Consider the following 19,941-nt stretch of genomic DNA (forward strand, 5'->3'; position numbering starts at 1 on the left):
CTTTTTCTCTCTTTCATAATTTTGTGTATTATTTAGGCCATTCCAGTATGAAGCTACTGTTGTGTCCCGCCTTGGGGCTCCTCCCTGAAATGTTCATGATGGTTGAAACCTCTTTAACAATGAAAGAAACTATTATTCTCTTCTCTGGTACTCTGGTACTTCTCTGTAGCTCAGGGATGCTATTTGCATTCTTTCTTCTTTGTGAAAAGACAGAGATTCCTTAATAGAAATATCCTGAAATCAGCACCATGACTCAAACAGTAATTTAAACAGGAAATTAAGGAGTCTGTTCTAAATACTAACAGTGTAAGAAATCTTTCAAAGGAGAGCATAACATTGAAAGGTAATTCACAAATACACAAAGGTGAGGACATAGAAATGCAACTGTTTAGATACATACAATATTTTATGCAATTGTTTAGATACATCAAGGTGTGAACAGATTGTGTTCAATCTGTCAAAACATATTTTTCCTGTTTCTGATTAACTTTATTTTTAGAAGAAGTTTTTGATGAAAAATGGAATCACTGCAAGGTCTGTGTGTTAGTAAAACACTAAAACAGGTGTTTAAACTGTAAGAAATTAGGATCAGTAGAACAACTCACCTGTTTAATATTGAGTACTTAAATGGATTGATGGAGTAGGGTACCTTGTTCACCAAAAAATAGAACTCTTAATTTCTTTGTTAATCAGTGTTATCTCATTCATTACAATTATAATGAGTATTCACAAACAGTAAATCCTCTCTTTCTTATCTCTGTCAAAGCATATGGTCCTAGCAAAGGAACTAAGATAACAGTAGCCTAATGCAGAAGTCTTTTAAATTCAGGGTACTAAGTTATGTCCAAAAGAGCTGAAAGGAGCCTGAACAAACCTTAACACTTTATGTACCTTGGTATGGTCAAGAGGAACTAATTGTCAAGCACACCTATTCATTCATCCTTAGATATCCTATAAATAAGGAGATCATGCTTTTAAAGTGACTCCTGTTCCTCAGTAATGCATTTGTTCCAAAAGCCACAGCCTAAAAAAAGGGGTCGAACTTTTCAGAAATCTTCCAATGATATGTTTTCATTGGAAAATGCCAGTTAGCAGATTTTAAAATATAAGTATTTTTTTTGAAACCATTTCCACATGATGCAACTTATTGTTTTAAAATATCAGCTAAAAAGCAGCTCAGAAAGATAAAACTGATAAGCACTGTAACATAATATAGCATTAATATTTCATTTTTCTCAGCTATATTTGTATTATATTTAGGTGGGTGTTTTTATCATGTTGAATGTTTGATCTGAATAAGACACAGAAAAATGGTTAAGATTCTCAAAAATTTTCGATGGGAGGAAAATATTATTAAGATAAAATTTCACACTTTTTATCAGTGACATCCTGGTATACAGACAGGTCAAAACTCAGATCCCAAAAGATCGGCAGATATGTTTCTCATGTTGATTTCATTGACACATTAAATGTTTGTGTTTTGCTTGGTCACAGCATCTTCCTCCGTAATAGTTTTATGTGGACCTGAGAGTTTAAATTTCTAATTTAAAGTTCCCTTGATCCTTGCACTCTGAGCATTGTTAGCTGTGGTGTTATTTATCAAACATACAATTTTTGAAGTTCCTGCCAAAACTGCTTCCCAAGAGAAGTCTTTTCTTCTTCACACTTGACAGTACTATAAATTATTTTAAGATGTTATAACCTTCTATATTTACTAGTGCTATAACCTTCTATATTTACTATATTGCTAGTTAAAAAAGAATCTATGTTTCTTAGGAGTTTCCAATTTGATTTTTTGCTGGGAACAACATTGTGAAAACACAGCCATTGGTCTTGAGGTCTGATATTGTCTTCTAACAAATGGTCTCAATTAAGGGTAATTCAGGGAAGTCCATGGAAATACAGTCAATTATCAAACCTTGAGAAAGAAGTGCTTTAAGAATACAATTTGACTTCATTTTACAAGGTATAAAAAAATATTTCATACAAATTTCACAGAAAAATAAAGTCATAACAGGCAGGAAACATCAAAAAACAGTACCTAGAAGGCGTAATTTTCCTGCACTTGAAGTTTCTTTCCCCACTTCATTAACAATTTGCAAAATCCTTACTTATAGTAAATACTTGAATGAATGTTCATTTAGGTCTATCTAGTCTGTTTTGTTTCTCTAAAATCTGTCCTTAGTGTCAGCTGTATAAGAACTTACAGGCAAGACAAAGAACCTGAAAAGTTAAATAATTGTACATCATGAAGGGAAACATTCCTCCTGTCAAAATTCTGCTGTTTTTTGAGGCATGGAAATTGAACATCACTGCAATTATTATCATAGCTTTATTCAGCTCCTCAGGAATCATAAGAAAAGGGAGATGATGACATGATAAGAAGCAGTATTTGTACTCATCCACGATTTAATAGCAGTTGCATAAAGCTACCTCAAAATCAATGCATGTATTTTGGACAGAAATTAATGTGTAACATCAGAGGCATTCTTCTAAGTTATTATTATTATAAGATGGTTCACTGCTTCCTTCTTATCCACTTCATTTCTGCTTTCAGAATTGTAGGTCCAAAGATGAACAAGGGCTGTGGAGTATAAAAAATGCATTAATGGTTTGGTGGGGTCTTCTGTAAATGGATTGCAGACCACTGGTGCGGCTCAGAGAGAGGAAGTTTTATATCCAGCATTTCTAACTACTCAGGCTGAGAATAGAAGTAAATAAGTGTAAATACAATATCATGATCCATTTGCTGGAGTTGTTTCTTTAGATAAACAATCTCCATCAAATTTTGCTCACATTTTCAGCACTAAGGGTGAAAGACCCTTGCTGTGAAAGGCAGGAGGATGCTTCTAACCATGGACTGCAGGCATGATCCAGCAAAACTCCTTAGTTCTTTCCCTCCCCAGCCAATAACTCCAGCATGTGCTTAACACCCACCCTGTGGGACTTGGACATACGGTGACAAGGACTTCCGTGAATGAAGGCCAAAATAGCTAATGTTGTATTTAATTGCCTCACTTTAAGGCAGGCTGGTTTAAAAATGTTTTTCTAGCGGCTCCCTAGGCTGTCTGGCGTGTTTTTGGCTGCTGCAAGCCAATAAATGACAAAAGGAACAATCATAATAAATAGTAAATATTTAATATTGTAAGAACAACATTGCTGAGTACACAATATTTTGAGTGACAGATGTGTATTTGTTAATGATATTAACTAAATAGAGAGTGCCTTGCAGTTTCTTTACTAGTCACAGAATTAATCACACAGATTAATAATGTTGCCACTCACAGCAGGAAAATGATTTCTTCTCAGCATTTTCTTTTTGCTAAGAATGTTTTCAGCCAAAGTGCCTGGTGACACGTGAAAATGTTCCCCAGCTTCTTAAAACTGATTTTTAAAGATTTTACACATTCACTTCAGAGTCTCAGTTTTCCCATTCAAATAAGGATGTGGTCCTTCAGCTGGGAAGCCAAGAACTGTTACTCACCCCCCTGCCTGGTGCAGTGGGGATTGCTCATCTGATGTTGTAGAATAGGAGTGGGAGTTTCTCCACCCAAACACATTCTGGACTATGCATAAAACAGCAGCATGTGGAGAACGATTAAATATTTTTCTCTTCCTCAAGAGAAACACCTCTTGAGTGGAGGTGGTTGAGACTTAGGAAGCACAGTACAGAGTGCCTTAGTTAATTCTCAATGTAGCAAGTAGAAAGGAAATTGGAACAGCACTGTGCCAAGGCCAATATAACGTGTCCTTGGGAAGGAGCATTGCACACTGTCTTCTTCCGCAGCTGAACTATGAAGGACAAAAACTGACCTATACTGATCCCAAGTCAAAGGTGGTATTTTATTGAATAAACTTTTATAACTTCTATGCTATTCCTGCAATTGCAGCTGGTTTCCACGTGAAGGCAATGCACATTGAATGGATGACTATCCAGTCAGATTCTAGTAATAATGGGTTTGGCATGAAAACAGTAGTTTGAAAAGTCAGGTTATGTGTTCAAATATCTGTATTTGATGCATCATTTTCTGGGCCATATAAAGGCCAGTTGAAAGTGTATCCAGTAACAACATTTTATCCTTCAGGATCAAAGTACCATGTAACATCAAGTACTAAATAAATTATGTTTGGACTGCTGGGAGAGAAAGCAAGGTCACTAGCTTACTATAAGAAAGCTTTACTTTGGAGTTAATAGTCTGCAGTAGCTTGAAATGAAGGATGCAACCACCTAAATTGAAGGTAGTCTTTTAAGCATAAATTAAGTTCCAGGAGAGTTTTACATACACTCAGAACCTTGCATTGCCTTTTGAAATGAGCAAAACAAAGTGGATTTCCTTTGAAAATGGAAAATTAAAAAAAAATACCCTCATGCTACAGGTATTATATGAAGCAATTACTTTGCAGATAAGTCCTTCTAACAATCGTATTAAACAGCAAGTCACACATCAGGCAGCTTTACATCAAACTAAAATTCCAAAATATAGCATAACTCAGCCAGAAAGCAACAATATATTTAAAGATGGGATTTCCTCATTGATGATGCATTATTCCTTTCAGGGAGTCCTACAATAAACCTTAAAAAAATAAATAAAAGAATTAATGGAATAAGGAGTGGTAGTATTTTGTCGTATTATTCCAAACAGAAAATTATTTTCACTTAAAACTAGTTCTTATGAAGTATTTTTGACCATAATAAAATTGGATTTTCCCCACATGTAAAAATTCCTTTTTGTCGACTTTCCTTTACCAACACCTACATGAAACCCCCCAGCTTACTAAAATCTGGACACTTCCCAACAGAATTTGAAGATATAAGGAGGGAAAGCAGAGACAATGCTTTTGCTGAAACAAAAAGAAAGAATTTCAGTGAATTCAATATCATTCACTACTCAGACAAAAAGGAAATAGCCTGTCTTTCAGTTTTGAATGGAGATTGTTTGAAAGTTTGACCAAGAGTAGGAGACGAACCTTACATTGATTCCTTGGCTCCAAAACATCATTTAAACTGGAGGAAGTCCTAAAATATCCCTTGATTATCATTGTCGACTTCTACAAAGAACTCCATCAATATTTTGTCCATTCTGCTGGCAGTGGGCAAAAAAATCAGTGATTCGTTAGTAGTATAGACCCTAACATCCCTCCAGCTCTCCTCACCATTAATTTTCCATTATCTATTATTCTCTAAGCTCAGTTAAGGGCAGCACTGAGCCCCATTAAGTAATGATGATCTGTGGTGAACAGGCAGTAGAACAGTAGATGAACTAAGAGCCTGATCAAAGCTCATTGCAGTAAATCAGAGTTCTTTTATACCAAAGACTGGCTGAAGCATGTCTGTCCCCTCCTACATTTCCTAATCCCTGACACACCTGGGCTACTGCCACAGTTCATAATGCTGTCTATTGAAGTTGTGAACCAGCCTTTGAAACAGTGAGCTTTGGAAATAGCGACGACATTAAGATGTCTGATAGCTTTTAAAGAACTTGGGGAAAATAGCTGAGCATTTGATTTCTACAGCTCTAGAAAAGTCTTTTATTCTTTTATGTAATTGTGGAAAAGTCTAGCAAGATAAATCAAAATATTGTTATTTTTGTGAAGAGAGCATGTGAGTCTGCCTTTATTCACAGGATGAATTTTAAATTGCACAGATCAGACACTTAGATTGTCTAAATATGATATCTTCATTTTTTATTATTATTTTTGAGGAAGAAAATGTTGTTTCATCCCATTCAAAATCTAAAAGTTGTAAAAAATGCCTTGAATGTGGATCCACATCATTACTTTTCATATTCCTGAAGAAAAAAGGAAGAATGAATGAAGTAAAAGGGACGAGTGCAAAGAAAAACAGGATAGTGAAGCTAACCGTATTTGTGCTCCTGTTAGACCTTCAGAGGGATAAGTACACTAACTTCAGCCCTGTAATGCTTCAGGATCTTGTCTCAGCTTCCCCTGTAACCAATGAAGAGCACAGATTAATCACTCGGGGAGTGATTGTTCCTATCCAGACGCTGGTGCATGTGCTGATTATAAAGGAGGTACAGCAAAACCTGAATTGCTCCTTCTTCACTCCACTGAATACAGACAAATACTAGAAAGGTAGACTGACCTGGACACCTCTGATTTAGATAGCAAATGTCAAGTGAGATGAATACAGCTGTTGGGATATTAAGTTTTCTTTGGTAAAATGATTCCTGTCACTAAGATTGAATGGATACCTACCAGATTTTCATAAGGCTGTAACTGAGGTGAGAGACCAGGTGAGAGGCTGGTAGGGTCATTACAAAACTGTATTTTAATGAGATCTAGCTAATGCTCCAAATCAGCAAACTTCATCGTATTTCCCATAGGAGTTGTGTAGCCAGGAAAATGCCTAGACATTCACTGCTCTGAAAGGGAGGATTTCTTTAAGTAATAGCTATTAGAAGCAGAGCAAATATGTGGGACATTGCTCATAAAATATGTGGAAACATGAGCCAGGAGTTTGTCTCTTGGCCAAGAAGGCCAATGGGATCCTGGAGTGCATTAGGAAAAGCATTGCCAGCAGGTGAAGGGAGGTGATCCTGCCCCTCTACTTAGCCCTGGTGAGGCCATAGCTGGAGGGCTGTGTTCAGTTCTGGGCTCCTCAGTACCAGAGAGACATGGAGCTCCTGGAGGAGGTCCTGTGAAGGGATTCAAAGATGATTAAGGGACTGGAGCATCTCTCTTATGAGGGCAGGCTGAGAGAGCTGGGCCTGTTCAGCCTGGAGAAGAGATGACTGAGAGGGGAACTCATCAATGCCTATAAGTGTCTGAAGGGGGGATGTCAAGAGGATGGAGCCAAGCTCTTCTCATTGGTGCCAAGCAATAGGACAAGAAGCAACAGGCAGAAACTGAGGCACAGGAAGTTCCACCTGAGTATGAAGAAGAACTTCTTTACTGTGTAGTGACCGAGCACTGCAACAGATTGTCCAGAGAGGTTGTGGAGTCTCCCCCACTGAAAATTTTTGAAAACTCTCTGGACACAGTCCCATGCAATGTATTCTAGAATGACCCTGCTTGAGCAGGGAAGTTGGACCAGATGACCCACTGTCTTCCCTACCAGCCCTACCCTTTCCTCTTCATCATTAAATGCTCTTTAAGCAAAACACCAATAGAATGTGGCGCAGTGTAAATCTACCACCAGGTCTTCTTTCGTCAGTTCGTAATCACATTCTTTCTTGTCAAGCTTTTCTGCTCTTGAACATGTTATTAACATTATTATCATCAATAGAGTTCTGCATGGATTCAGGACCTCTCCCAGGAGTCCCTAAATAAACAGATTAAGCAGCTGTGGAATTTCTCTAGGTAAGTGAAGAGGAAAATGCCACAGCCCTTTTCCGTTTGTTTTAGAACAGAGATATAATATTTGTTTGGCACTTTTCTCTTTGATTGCTTGCAGAAATAATGAGCCCTTTCCATGTAATGTATTTTCGCAGATTATACAGAAGTAGTAAGTTCCAAGTCCTAGTTCACATATGTCCACAGAAACTAATGGATATGTGAAAGTTTATGCAAAGAGAGCTTCCTAGTCCATGGAGATTTGTCCTCCCCACACTGTTTCAGTTCAGTGGAATTAACCATGTCTTCTTTTATACAAATTTCATGCTAAAGCAACTCAATTTCAGATTTAAAATTCAAGGTGATTCAGGACAGTCTACTTCAAAGCAGAGTTTTCTAGCTCACATAAGTTAAGGAAATAACATATCCATATCTTGGAGAAAGGGTTAAGCGAAGAGATCTTTGTGAAGCAGGATCAATTGCTCTCAGTTTTCAGAGTACGAAAGTGTTTTGATAGGACTGCTGATAGTTTGTGTGTTCACCAAGTAATTCCAGATTAGAGGATACAGGGAGCACAAAACTCCCAGAATGGGTTCAGAGTGAGAAGCATACAATCCTACCATCCGATACTGACCTAATTTTTTTGTTTATTCATATACCTGAGACATTGTTTTGATTGGGATGGTAATAGAGACTGGAACTCCTGGAGCCCACTCGTTTCCAGCTCTCCAAAGTGTTATGGTAGGCTCCATGGAAACAAACAGATATTACTGATGTTATTGAGAGTTTGAACTAAAAGTTTCTTCAGATCCTTGTATTTTTTCTTTTTTTTCTGTTTTTATATGTTGTGGTTTTACTACTCATCTTGACTAGTCTGAATGGGAGACTGGACAGTCCTTCATATAGATACAAAACTAGAGTAGCTGTGGCATTTTAAGTTAAATTACTCCACTCCATTTAGGGAAATGATCTGGCATGATTTCTAAACAACAACAACAAAATACCCAGAACTCTGTCCTAGATACTTAAATTTTAGATTTATGGCAACATTCCCAGGTTATCCTCCTGTTTTTGCTGACATTATAGTGGGGAGAGAGGAGAAAGCTGAAATATTTTAGATAATTTTTTTTCTAAGGGTCATGAGACAATTACACCACAAAACAACACTGTAGCTTCATGAGCAGTGGTGTTAGAAAACTATATAGCAGCAACAGTTACTGCAATCAGACTCCGTATACTCAACACTGTGAATACATCTCTTAAGAAAGAAGTTAGTTGCACAGAGAGATGACAAGAGAAGAAAACAGACAGATAAAGTCACTGAGTCTGTATAGCAGAGGAATAAGAGAACAAGGTAGAGAATAGAGAAATTCTGTTTCATAGCCTGCCTCAGATAATAATGTAATTTCTCCTAAAATACTCATTTAAACCTAGACAAAAAGGTGTGATTTTTGAGAGAACTCTCCTCACAGATTTTTAAACCATCCTTCAAATCCATGAAATTATCTCTAGTTTTACTTCCAATGTTACTTCCAGCTCTGTTTCTTGTGATTATGTAGCATATATTAGAATTGAAAATATACTGTTAAGTGTCTGAATGTTCCCTTGATTTTAATGGGATCTAGATTAAATGACAGTAATAAGCATCCCTTTGTGCACAGTTCTTCCAGAAGAGTTGCAAAAGTGGTACTAAAAAGCCCTCTCTCTAAAACTCTGACTTCAGAGTAAGGTAGGAGGCTTATTGTAGTTTCTTTTTCTTCCAAATACCCTATTAACTCTATTAAGCTTGAAACTCCAAATCATTCACTGCTTCTGTGGCCTGACCAGCCAAAACGTTACTTGTTCGCTGTCTCATGGGAGCTGGCATCTGCTTTTTGCCTTTTGCTACAGTTTTTAATTCCATTTCACTGACACAGTTCAGCGTAAAGGAGCAGAAATTGAGTTTTCGTCTGCTTTTTTCATTCTCAGCAAAATTGGCAGCTAGTTCCCAAAGTCTTTCTGTTTAAACCAGTTCATTAAAACAAAAAGCTACATAAGATATTTTCTATGGTCATATTTGTTATGGAGTTGCTTCAGGGGGGCTCCTATGGGGAAATTGTCCTGACAGATTTGAAGTAGAAATTCTATAATATAGAGATAATATAGTTGATATTAGAACTTCTTCTCTAATGATTATAAAATATACAGTTTACCACAGCACAGGGAACTCCAGATTTCCCCAATGCTCTTCATATCTTCGTGGTAAACTGTAAAAATAAATACTCCAGATTCACCAAAAAAACCCACACAAAAAAGCCAAAACCTAAGGTAAATCTCTTAACAAATTTAATAAAGAGGTTTAAGTCATAAGAGAAAAATAAAAGGAATCTGTATTTTTAGGTTTCACTTCCTTCTGCATGTCTTTTGCCTGTTATTCATGTCTAACTATTTGTGTCTCTAATATTTTAATCAATTATTTCAACTATTAAAAACATATGGTGTAATTTGTTCAAAATTATTTTAAATAATTCTTCTGGTTTGATTTTTCAGTAACCAAAATAACTTCTTAAATGAAATAACATGTATATTCCAATGGAAAAATAGTTAAGTATTTTTAATATTAATAACTAGTAGGATTTGGTTTATGTTTTTTACATGATCTATTTATTTTTGTTTGGATCACAAGAAGGAAAACATTCTACAGCAATATATCAATTAAATATTTCAGCTAGTTCTACCACCTATAGATGGCTCAGCTCAGCCCATTATACCCTTCCTTTACCATTGTCATACTTTTTTTCTGAATGCTATTCAGGCTCTATGGTCTTCCTTGTGCTGTTTGCTCAGTGATTTCACTCCTTCCTTTCCAATCTCTTCTGCAAATTCATTTAGCTACAGTACCCTCTCACTATTGATGTTCCCATCAGTACTATGTTCTCCTACTCCTCTGCTAAATCAGTAAATAAGTATACAGCTGAGAGCTGTGTAAAACAAAAGTTATATGATCAGCTTTCTGTGAAAAAACAATGTTCTCTTCTCATATTTATTCTCACCTCTCTTAGCTCTGAAAGACCATTATGGCTAATGATAGAAGAAATTGAAATAGCTTAATATTGCTTAGTTTAGAGAGGAGCAGAGTTGGAAAAATCACAATATAGAGAGACATGACCTGAGGAAGGTAAATCTGACATTCTATTTACTCTCCCAGAACAAAGAAATTATTCTGTCCAGATGTAAAATGCAGGGGATAAATTACTACTCCACAGACCATGCTCTGGGGCTCAGTACCATGAGATATTGAGGGCAAGAAAAAAAGGTTGCTTACAGAATTAGGCAGTATAAACATAATGCCATGAAGAAGGAGAAATATGGTAGTGAGCAGAACAGCCAGTGAATGTGGGGGATTTCCCTTTATTTATTACAAGCCACTCCAGCCCTGGAAGTTCTGTTTACCCACAACATGCTGGATTCCGTAATTATGATCAGATATATTCCCCTTAGGCAGCTCAAATTTCCTAAATCAAGGTGAAATTAAACTGCAGTTTATTGTTGTTGGGTTAATTATTTTTCCAGAGAGGTGCAGTACTTGAGGCACTGGTCCCAATAACCAGATCCATCTTCCATTTTTATAAGCTTCTGATTACATTGTAAGAAATGAGGACATAAGGAGCTGGAAAGGCTGAGATCTCTGGATCTGTATCACTGAAACCACCATCAATATTAGCATGCACAGGTGTTCCTTTGGTCAAGAGGCCTAAGAGGACACAGACCAGCTCATGTATTTATATCCCGAAGGTGTTTCACCAGTTGAGAGGTAGCAGATAGTGACAAAGCATAGAAACCTTTATATGTCTTCCTAACAAATACAGGACATAGCTCTGAAAACTACTAGACACATGTGCCTGGTGACCATTAAAGCAATCACAGAAGAAAAAGACTTTGAGAAGGAAATCCATAATGCATGTGTCTCTTCTTTAAATCTGAGCTAGAAGGTAGGAGTGAGGAGCAGAACGAAGTCCCAACAATTCAAATGGAAATGTTCAGTGACCTACTACACTACTTAGACACATAAGTCTATGGGGCCAGATGGAATACACCCAAGGGTGCTGAGAGAGCTGGTGGAAGTGCTCACCAAGTAGCTTTCCATCATTTACCAGCAGTCCTGGCTAAATGGGGAGGTCCTAGGTGACTCAAAGTTAGCAAATGTGATGGGGAGGTTCACATTGTATACGAGGAAAAATTTCTTCCCCAAAAGAGTTGTTAAGCATTGGAACAGGCTGCCCAGGGAACTGGTTGAGTCACTACCCCTGGATTGTAGTTATGTAGATGTGGCACTTAAGGACATGGTTTAGTGATGGTCTTGGCTGTTCTGGGTTAACAATTGGACTCAATGATCTTAAATGTCTTTTCCAACCTAAATAGTTCTATGATTCTATGCTACTGTCAATATGGTTCATACTTAAGATTTGAAGATGAGAGAAACAAGTGTCTGACACAGATAGCCTTAAATTCCCTCACAGGCTGCGTTCAGCAGGGGGATCTGTGGCTTTACTGCTGCAGGTCACTTATAATTGAGTACAACCAGGTAAAGTGTCACCTTTACTTTTTCATTAGTCCATAATGTCCATAAACTATCTGTAAAACATCCCTTAGTCTGCTATACACTTGTCTGCCTTTTCAGCATGACAATATTATTTTATATTAGAAAAGAATACCTCTGAGTTTTAGAGAAGAAAAAGAATCAGATAATCTATGAAAAAAATGAGAACCCAATTTAATATAAATTGATTGCAAAGGTAACATCACTTATATTAGAACTTAGTGGTATTGCTCATTATTACAACTCTCATAATTTGTAAACTATTTCTTAAAATATCAGCTGTTCATTTTTGTTCAGAATCAAGAAACTTCAATGTTTTACAAGTTTTGATAACAAAGAATTAAGAGCCAGCACCATTAAGGTACTGGTGAAGGTTAAGATATCCATCTAAGAGCTAGGCAGTGAAATCTCATTTAATAATTTTCTTGATTTTCTGGCAAATGTAGATGCAGTATCATATCAATGTTCAAAATGAAAAAGGAACAAAAAATATATATCAATTTTTCTCAGTTAATCTAATTTTTAAAAAACTCTTCTCTAAAGAAAAGGCAGGCAACAAGGCATAAGATCTTCTTATCCTGCTGCAAAGACCTCCCAGAACAGATGTTACCACTGTGTGCCCAGACTCAGCTCTTCCAGCTTCCCCTAAATGCCTGGGTATCGTGAGAAAACTTCAGATCTGCACCCTTTACTGTTAAAACCATAGCCAGGCTATTTGATTTCAAAACCCCCAAGTCACAGGTATTACAGAGTGCTTTTACTGCAAACCTTTGCTTTCCTGCTATATATATTTGCACTGAGGCTCAGACTTACCATTATTCATCTGCCACTTCCTGATGTACCAGATGACTGCTCAACTACCTAAAATATGAAGTGTCTGCAGAGTTCCAGATTGAATGCAAAGGATGCTGAAAAAGAGTGACAGTGAGGCTCACCTGCAAATGACAGGTTTGGACAATTTGGAGAGTTTGGACAAAAGTTTGCTCCTTTCTCATCTTCCATCTTTTGTCATATTGACATTAACTATTTTAATTCCATCAGTATCCATTAACACAGTAATTATCTGAAAATTTAGAGCTCAGATTGGTAAACAGTGGGTTTTTTTACAACAGCCTTCACCAGGTACTTAGAAATTAGGTTTTCTACATTCCTGTTGTTTCTCCCAAGACAGACACTTCAAGTTTCAGTTTTAAATCTGACTACAAAATTCCTGTCATCTATCTCCAGGTTAGATGTTAGAGCAGAATGAACACAGAACCAATAAAGCCTTGTACTTCAATGCTTTTTATTTTTTTTATTTCTACATTTTCTTACATAGGCCATACCCCTGTATTAGTTACACTTATCAAAGTCTAACAGCTATTGAGTCAGTGGAATAATCAGAGATCAGTATCACTGTAACCAAAAGCACAATATAATTTGTTATTTTCTATTGACATAAGAAGCACCATGAATATTTACAGCACTGAATAAATACATTGCACTTACATGGTGCTACCTTGTATTTCTAGAGTTCACTATACATATATAAATCTGCTCAGCACAATAGCTGTAAAGAACCGCATTCAATTCTAATGGAGAACATCTCATTATATCAGACTATTTGGAAAACTGCATGAAAAAACTGGAAAGACTGTTGGAGAATTCTGGTTTATTAACTGATTTGCTGGACTTGTATAAGCAAATGTATGTAGGAAGGAAGTTTTAAAGATGAAACCTCTCATGAATTAGTCCAAATACTTTAATGAGCCTAACTTTAATTTCATAGCTGAATTCTCAGACTGCTAAAGTTTGCATTCTTTTATGGTTTTATTCTGGGTACTGGCCTCTTCCATTTTATGCAAATACTAATGATTATAAATACAGTCACACTTGCATAAAGATTCTTAGTAAGAGATGGTGAATGAAAGCTTTTCTGAAGGTCTGTGTGTACAATTTATAGCAATATACCAAACGAGGAACAAAAAAATTGGCAGGAGTTCCTTCCTTCATCTGTTTGACAACAACAAAGGAGATAGCAGAAGATTACACACAAAGGAGATTTTAAATGCATAGTACAATCTCTAAAACAAATCTTAGAATTACACCTCACTTGTGCAAAGGAGACAATTCAAACCTGACTGAAACAATTGGGTGCTCGTTTTAAAGAGAGAGATAGCTGCCTAACGACCTTTCTCCCCCTAAGTAGATCATCTGACATTTGTGAAGGATGATCCTTGGATTTTTCTACCAAGCTCAACAAGTCATTTACTAATTTTGCTTCTGCATCATGTGCTGTTAAAAAGTTTATCACCAGTGAGATTAAACGTAGGTCTGACAATACAACCACATTACAGCTAAATTTTGGTATTTTTTCATGCAAAGCTGGTTTTTTTTACTAATTCCCAAACTGACAGAATATGCAAAAGAGTATATTGAATTTTCTCTTGTTCTCCACAATAGAGACAGAGTGAAGCTCAACATCTGGTGGTCCCAAAACAAACCAGGACACATCTAAGGTATCACCTTTGTTGACAGGACAGAACCACTGTGACAATGCCAAAAAATATAGGCAACTCCTCCAAAGAGAGGAGGGTGAGGAAGAAATTAACACTGATAAGATAGAGGGGCATGTCCCTAAGTCACAGAGACAGGATTAGCAGGAGGAGCAGCCAGGGGGGACCTCTTCTTAGCCCTCTGCTCTGCCTCAGCTCAGCTAAGTTTCAGTCCCACCATTGCAGCTGGGAAGGATGGGCTCTTTCAACCTGCTGAACCAACTCAACCCACTGGTTCAAACTGGGGTTTGAATCTTGGAATGATGCAAAGATAGACCAAGTTTGGCTTTTGATAGACACATAATATGATTCTAGATACTAGAGCTGACAGATGACAGAATTGGTGGGTGTCAAAGGCCATTCTTCATTCTCTCTTATCTTCTTGGCTCCGCGTTGCCCAACCTCACAGGATGTGTTGTTCTTGTGGTCTTTTTCTCTTGAGCTGTAGGGTGGTGCAAAGCTCTGAGTTCCCTCAGCTTGGGAACACAGCTTCATTTTCAACTTTTTTAAACTGCCAAAAGATGAGCCACAGGCTCAGCAATGAACTTTAGTTTGTTCCAACACAGAGGTGAGCATTAGGGGATGCTGTTTACTGACATGCTGAGACTGAGGAGGGGAAAGTTGCTGCAGCTTTTTGGCTGCTTTGCTTTGCTTTGCTTTGCTTATTGGGAGAGTGTTGGGAGTTGGACTGAACAACCTTTAAAAGTTCCTTCCAACCCAAACCATTCTAAGAGGGTTCTTAGCGTGACTGTATTAACGTGATTCCAATCTAATGGTAATGACAGATATTTTTATGGAGAAGCTTGAAAACTTGTGTGAGTTTAACTGATGTCTTTGCAGAAGGTAGTGAGAGCCTGAAGCAGCAAGTCTGGGGCATGGGGGAATGTGGGAGGAACTGATCTTACTGTAAAATTGTTCGAAGGAGTTTGTTCAACACTTAGTGAAATTCTGCCTATTGCAGGACTTGCTGCCCACATTGCTCCCAGCTCTGGTACAAGGACTCCCAGGAGATGCAGTCCAAGTAGTTAGGGTTGATCTTTCTGGCCTCTTGTGTGGTCTTCTTTCTCCTTATGGAAAGGGATGAAGGCTCTAGAGACTGTTTGAAACCTGGTTGTATGAAGCACACGCCATACAAGCTCTGCTAGGTATCTCAGTGCCTTAATACCTCCTGTTGTAAGACATGTAGCAAGATCTAGGGCTGGGTAAATCTCGTTTGATTAAAGGATATGTCAGGCCCAAGCTTTTTTTGTTTTGTTTTCATGTGGTCATAAATAAATATGATCTTCTAGATTTTATAATGATGTTGGAAGGTTTAGGGCCCCCTAATCGGTAGGGAATGGATTAGCATTCCCTAATCTGCTTCAGATGAAATGAGTGGGGTAAACTGAATCCACTTTCCTTAATGGTTTAATGGGTCTGTTTGAAGCAGATTAAGGAGAGGTCATGCAACCTCAGTGTCTAGCAGAGGGACAGTAAGAAATATTTCCTAATGATTTGCAGAACGAGCATCTATTTAACTGCTGTCCTGAGCAGTGACTTCCTTTTGTGAAGAGGATTCAGGATCACAGCAATTTTCATATTAATGATTTTAATGGTTTCGTTCAAATTTTTAAGTGTGAGGGAGTTTTCTCTCTCGTAAAGTCCTTTCCAGTCTGCCCTCCATATCATATTTTTTATGTACCAAGGAGAGACAAACTCATCATTCCCACTGTGTCCTGGTCCCCATTTTACTTGTTAAATTTTCAAGCAAGCACTTAGAGTTTTCCTGTCATTCTGTCCTGCTGTCTGGGAGGTGTTTTCCAAGGAAACCATAAAGCCACTTCATTTTTCTCTGTCAGTTCATCTGTTAAAATGTTTTCCAGATGCCTGCAAAAAATATTGACAACAGGTAAATTGACAGACATGACTTATCCTACTGTCAAATATTCTGTTAGATTTTCTTTTGCTGTACACCTGTTTTCTCCTGTTTTTTCATGGAATTGGAATGAGTGCCTTCTTTTGATTCCATACCCTTAAACTGTGTTCACAAAATCCTGCCTCAAGTCTAAAACTTATGAAGACTGTGATAATACCACATAATGATCACGAGTGCATGAAATGCTCCATACCATTCATTCTCTGTGCACCTGAGATCTTGCCATAGGGATATCAGAAGAACAGTGCCTGCATTTCGCATACTGCTTGTATTTGATGTTCCAGTAGTTTTTTGTGGCAGCTGGACTGTGCAGAAAGCATTCTGGTAGACAGTGCTGAAATATTCACTGGTCTCCCGATCTAATTCAAACTTACATTTGCAAATTGCTTGTTTCTTCTGAATTCTAGATGTCAGAGAGAAAATAATAGATGTATACCACCTTAATATTTCCTGTGCTACTTCTCTTCAAATACTGGCATTGCAATGCATGTGCATTTTTTAAGTATACTCAAATTATCTACAGTTAAATTAGAAGTCTCTATAGTGTTAAAATATCATCCTGCTGACATACAAAAAATACTTCCTGCAAACATTTAATTTGCAGAGCTGCTTGATACAATTGAAGATTTTCCTAAAATATGAGAAATTATGATTTTCCTGGCCTTGGGCCTATATATAGTATAGGTCTGTGAAAAGGATGCCAATTAGACTTCTGGGCAGGTACTACTGAAGATGAAGCGTTGTAGCAGCTCAGAAGCATGTTCCTGCTACATGATTTCCTGTTCAGTGCTTGTCTGGGATCTCTGTAAGTCTCATATGTAGTTTGGTATCACTGTTTTTCAATCAATAAAACCATTTATATAAAAGAACCTCTCTAAAACAGACTTTATGATCTTAGTGAGACTGGCATGAGCAATGAGGACAACTTATTTCATTTATGATCTCTTGATTTCTGTCATAATTACAAAAACATTGTAATGAACTAGGAAGCTGCTTTGCAAGTTAGCATCAGTTTCTGAGCTTGGACTCCTGCTTTGTTTTGTTGTGTTTTGTTTTTTTTTTAATCTTTTCAATATACTTTAGGAAATAAAAGGAAAAGATGATATCTTAAAGATGTATTCAAAGAGTGAATGGAATTTTAGCAGAATACCTGAGAACATGCATAGGTATAAGCTCATAAGTAGTCCTGTTGCATCGCATTCCTGAAGCTGTCATGTAGTTAAGTATATACTCTTAAATTGGTGTCAAAGAGAAGTTTGTAAGGCAGCCACATGGCTGAAGAACTAGACTAGGCATCAAAAGTTCATCATCTAATGTGCCCTGTGAACAGAGGCAGTTACTGCCACCCTGTTCTTGCTTCTTCTATGCTGATCCTATTTCTACTTTAGATTAATTGACTGTGAACCGAATCAGGCAGATTTTATCCATGTGCAGGTGAACACTGAGAGAGTGTTGTTATCTGTTTAGTTTGAAGGATGGGTGCAGGAGTTGACAAAGACATATTCATTAAATCCTTTTTAGGGGACTGAAATTTCCAGATTCTTGCCTGTATTCCTCTGTTACATGAGTCAGTGGACACACAGATAAATAAACAAACAGATATGTAAACCTCTGATGCTCTTAATAAAATGTAAATTGATAACATAGATAAAGAACAAACTTCAGACATTAATCACTGAGAGATTAGTGAGTGATTTGCAGTTTCCAATTATAAAATGGAGGAATTATTTCATTGAAAAAAAGCCCTAAAGACTAAACAGTTATTGGCATTCCTCCATTGTAATGTTGAACCTTAGCTCTGTGGTACATACCAGAAAGCTATGCTTTAGCAATCTGATTTCCCAATGAACAGTTTACCACAGTGGTTAATTGATTTGCTGATCCAATAACTGGGTGCAGATCAGCACTGTCTTGGCCACATCATGCTTTCAAGCTCAAACCCAAACTAAAAATGGGTTATGTCTTAACTCCGTCCTTTTTGACAGCCATTGACATACCATGCATGTTCCCTCAGCGTCCTATTCTTGGTGCCACAAATTGTGGGGGACAGTTTTGCTGTGCCTGACAGGCAGATGTTTAATGGTGAGTATCTTTAGACCAGCTAATAATCTGGCATAGCAAAATTAAGAGTGTGGTCTGTCACCTGTGTGGTATCAGGAATTACATCCAGTTCACACACGTCTTGCAATATCCAGACTGCTTCCCTCCATTAAAGCACATCAGCATCTGCTAATTCCTGCTGGTTTTTGTATTCAGTGATATAGGACAGGCAGCTGGGACACAGCAAGTTCTTTAAGCACAATGGCACTGTCGCCGGTGACTGCCTTCTCCATCTGAAAGGAATAAATCCACTTCCTGTGCTGGAACACTCCTGACAAGCTGCATTCAGAAATACGGCCACCGTGTGGCCACGCCGCAGATCTGCTGCTTCTGTCACAGATGGTGCCTTTCTTAGGCCAGCAGCATCCACAAATTGCTCATTAGGAGTATGTACCTGGCATGAGGATGTGGTTCAACAGAATTACTCCCCCTAACTTGCTTTAAAACAAAGTTTATCGCTGGGTTCTGCTGGGACATAGAGGCCCAGGTCCTTGCTTGATATAAATCAGTGTAGCACTCTCTAAATCAATAGACCTACATCAATATACACCAGCTGTGGGAGCCATTAGACTTACATCAGGAAGATCTGCTCTGAACTGCTGCATTTTTTCCTGCACATAAGCAGGATGAAACTTAAGGGAGATCATAGAATTTTTTCAAGACTTTAGAAATACAAATTCCTTTACTAATGATTAGTTATTCTAAAGCTATTTTAAAGTGAAATTTCCCCATAGACTTTTATGGAAGGAGTATTAACAGAACTGGTAGAAAAAAGGAGGAGAAATGTGCAAAAATTATAGCCAGTATTTCCTGCTCTTATGCTTTTCTCTTTTCCAAGAAAAAATTGAAATGCCCAAAGTGCTCTAAAAATGATCAAAAGTAAAGAATGGTTTACCTTTGAGCAGTGACAAAAATTACTGGGACTCAGGCCTTGAAAAGGAGCCCTGGAGGCAGGATCATGAGTAGGTCAGGGAAAGTCAGCGAGAAATTATTGTTCAATGCTTTTTAAAACACAAAACTTGGAGGATTCCAATCAAATGTTCAAGTGATGCATTCCAAACAAAGAGCATGTAGCATTTTGCAGGATGACTTTGCATAGCTTGTGCTGCAGAAGACTGTACAACCCACAAGATGCTTTTGACAAATACATCAATTAAAAGATACCCAAAGGCTGTCAAACACCAAGACATTATCTCTGACTCAGACAGTTTCTAAACTACAGATTGGGTGAAATTTGGGAAGACACAGTGAGAAAACATTATCCTTTTCTTAATTGTATACTTTGGCTTGGACACTAGGTGCTGAACTAAATGGACCCAGTGTTTGTGACTGTCCTGATGTTTACGGTGTTTATGATCTCGTATGGCTGATATCACATGCATTGGAGACTGCTTTGATTCAGTACTTCACATGTGTCAAGGCTCACAGGATTTACCTCTCTGACAGAGGTACACCACCTAATGCAATGTGTCTGGAAGATGTTCTGCAGCCTGTGAACATGGGCAAGCTCAAACCCCTCG

This window comes from Manacus vitellinus, unplaced genomic scaffold, assembly GCF_001715985.3.
Source record: "Manacus vitellinus isolate BGI_N305 unplaced genomic scaffold, ASM171598v3 scaffold_22_pilon, whole genome shotgun sequence".
In the NCBI taxonomy this organism is placed as follows: Eukaryota; Metazoa; Chordata; class Aves; order Passeriformes; family Pipridae; genus Manacus; species Manacus vitellinus.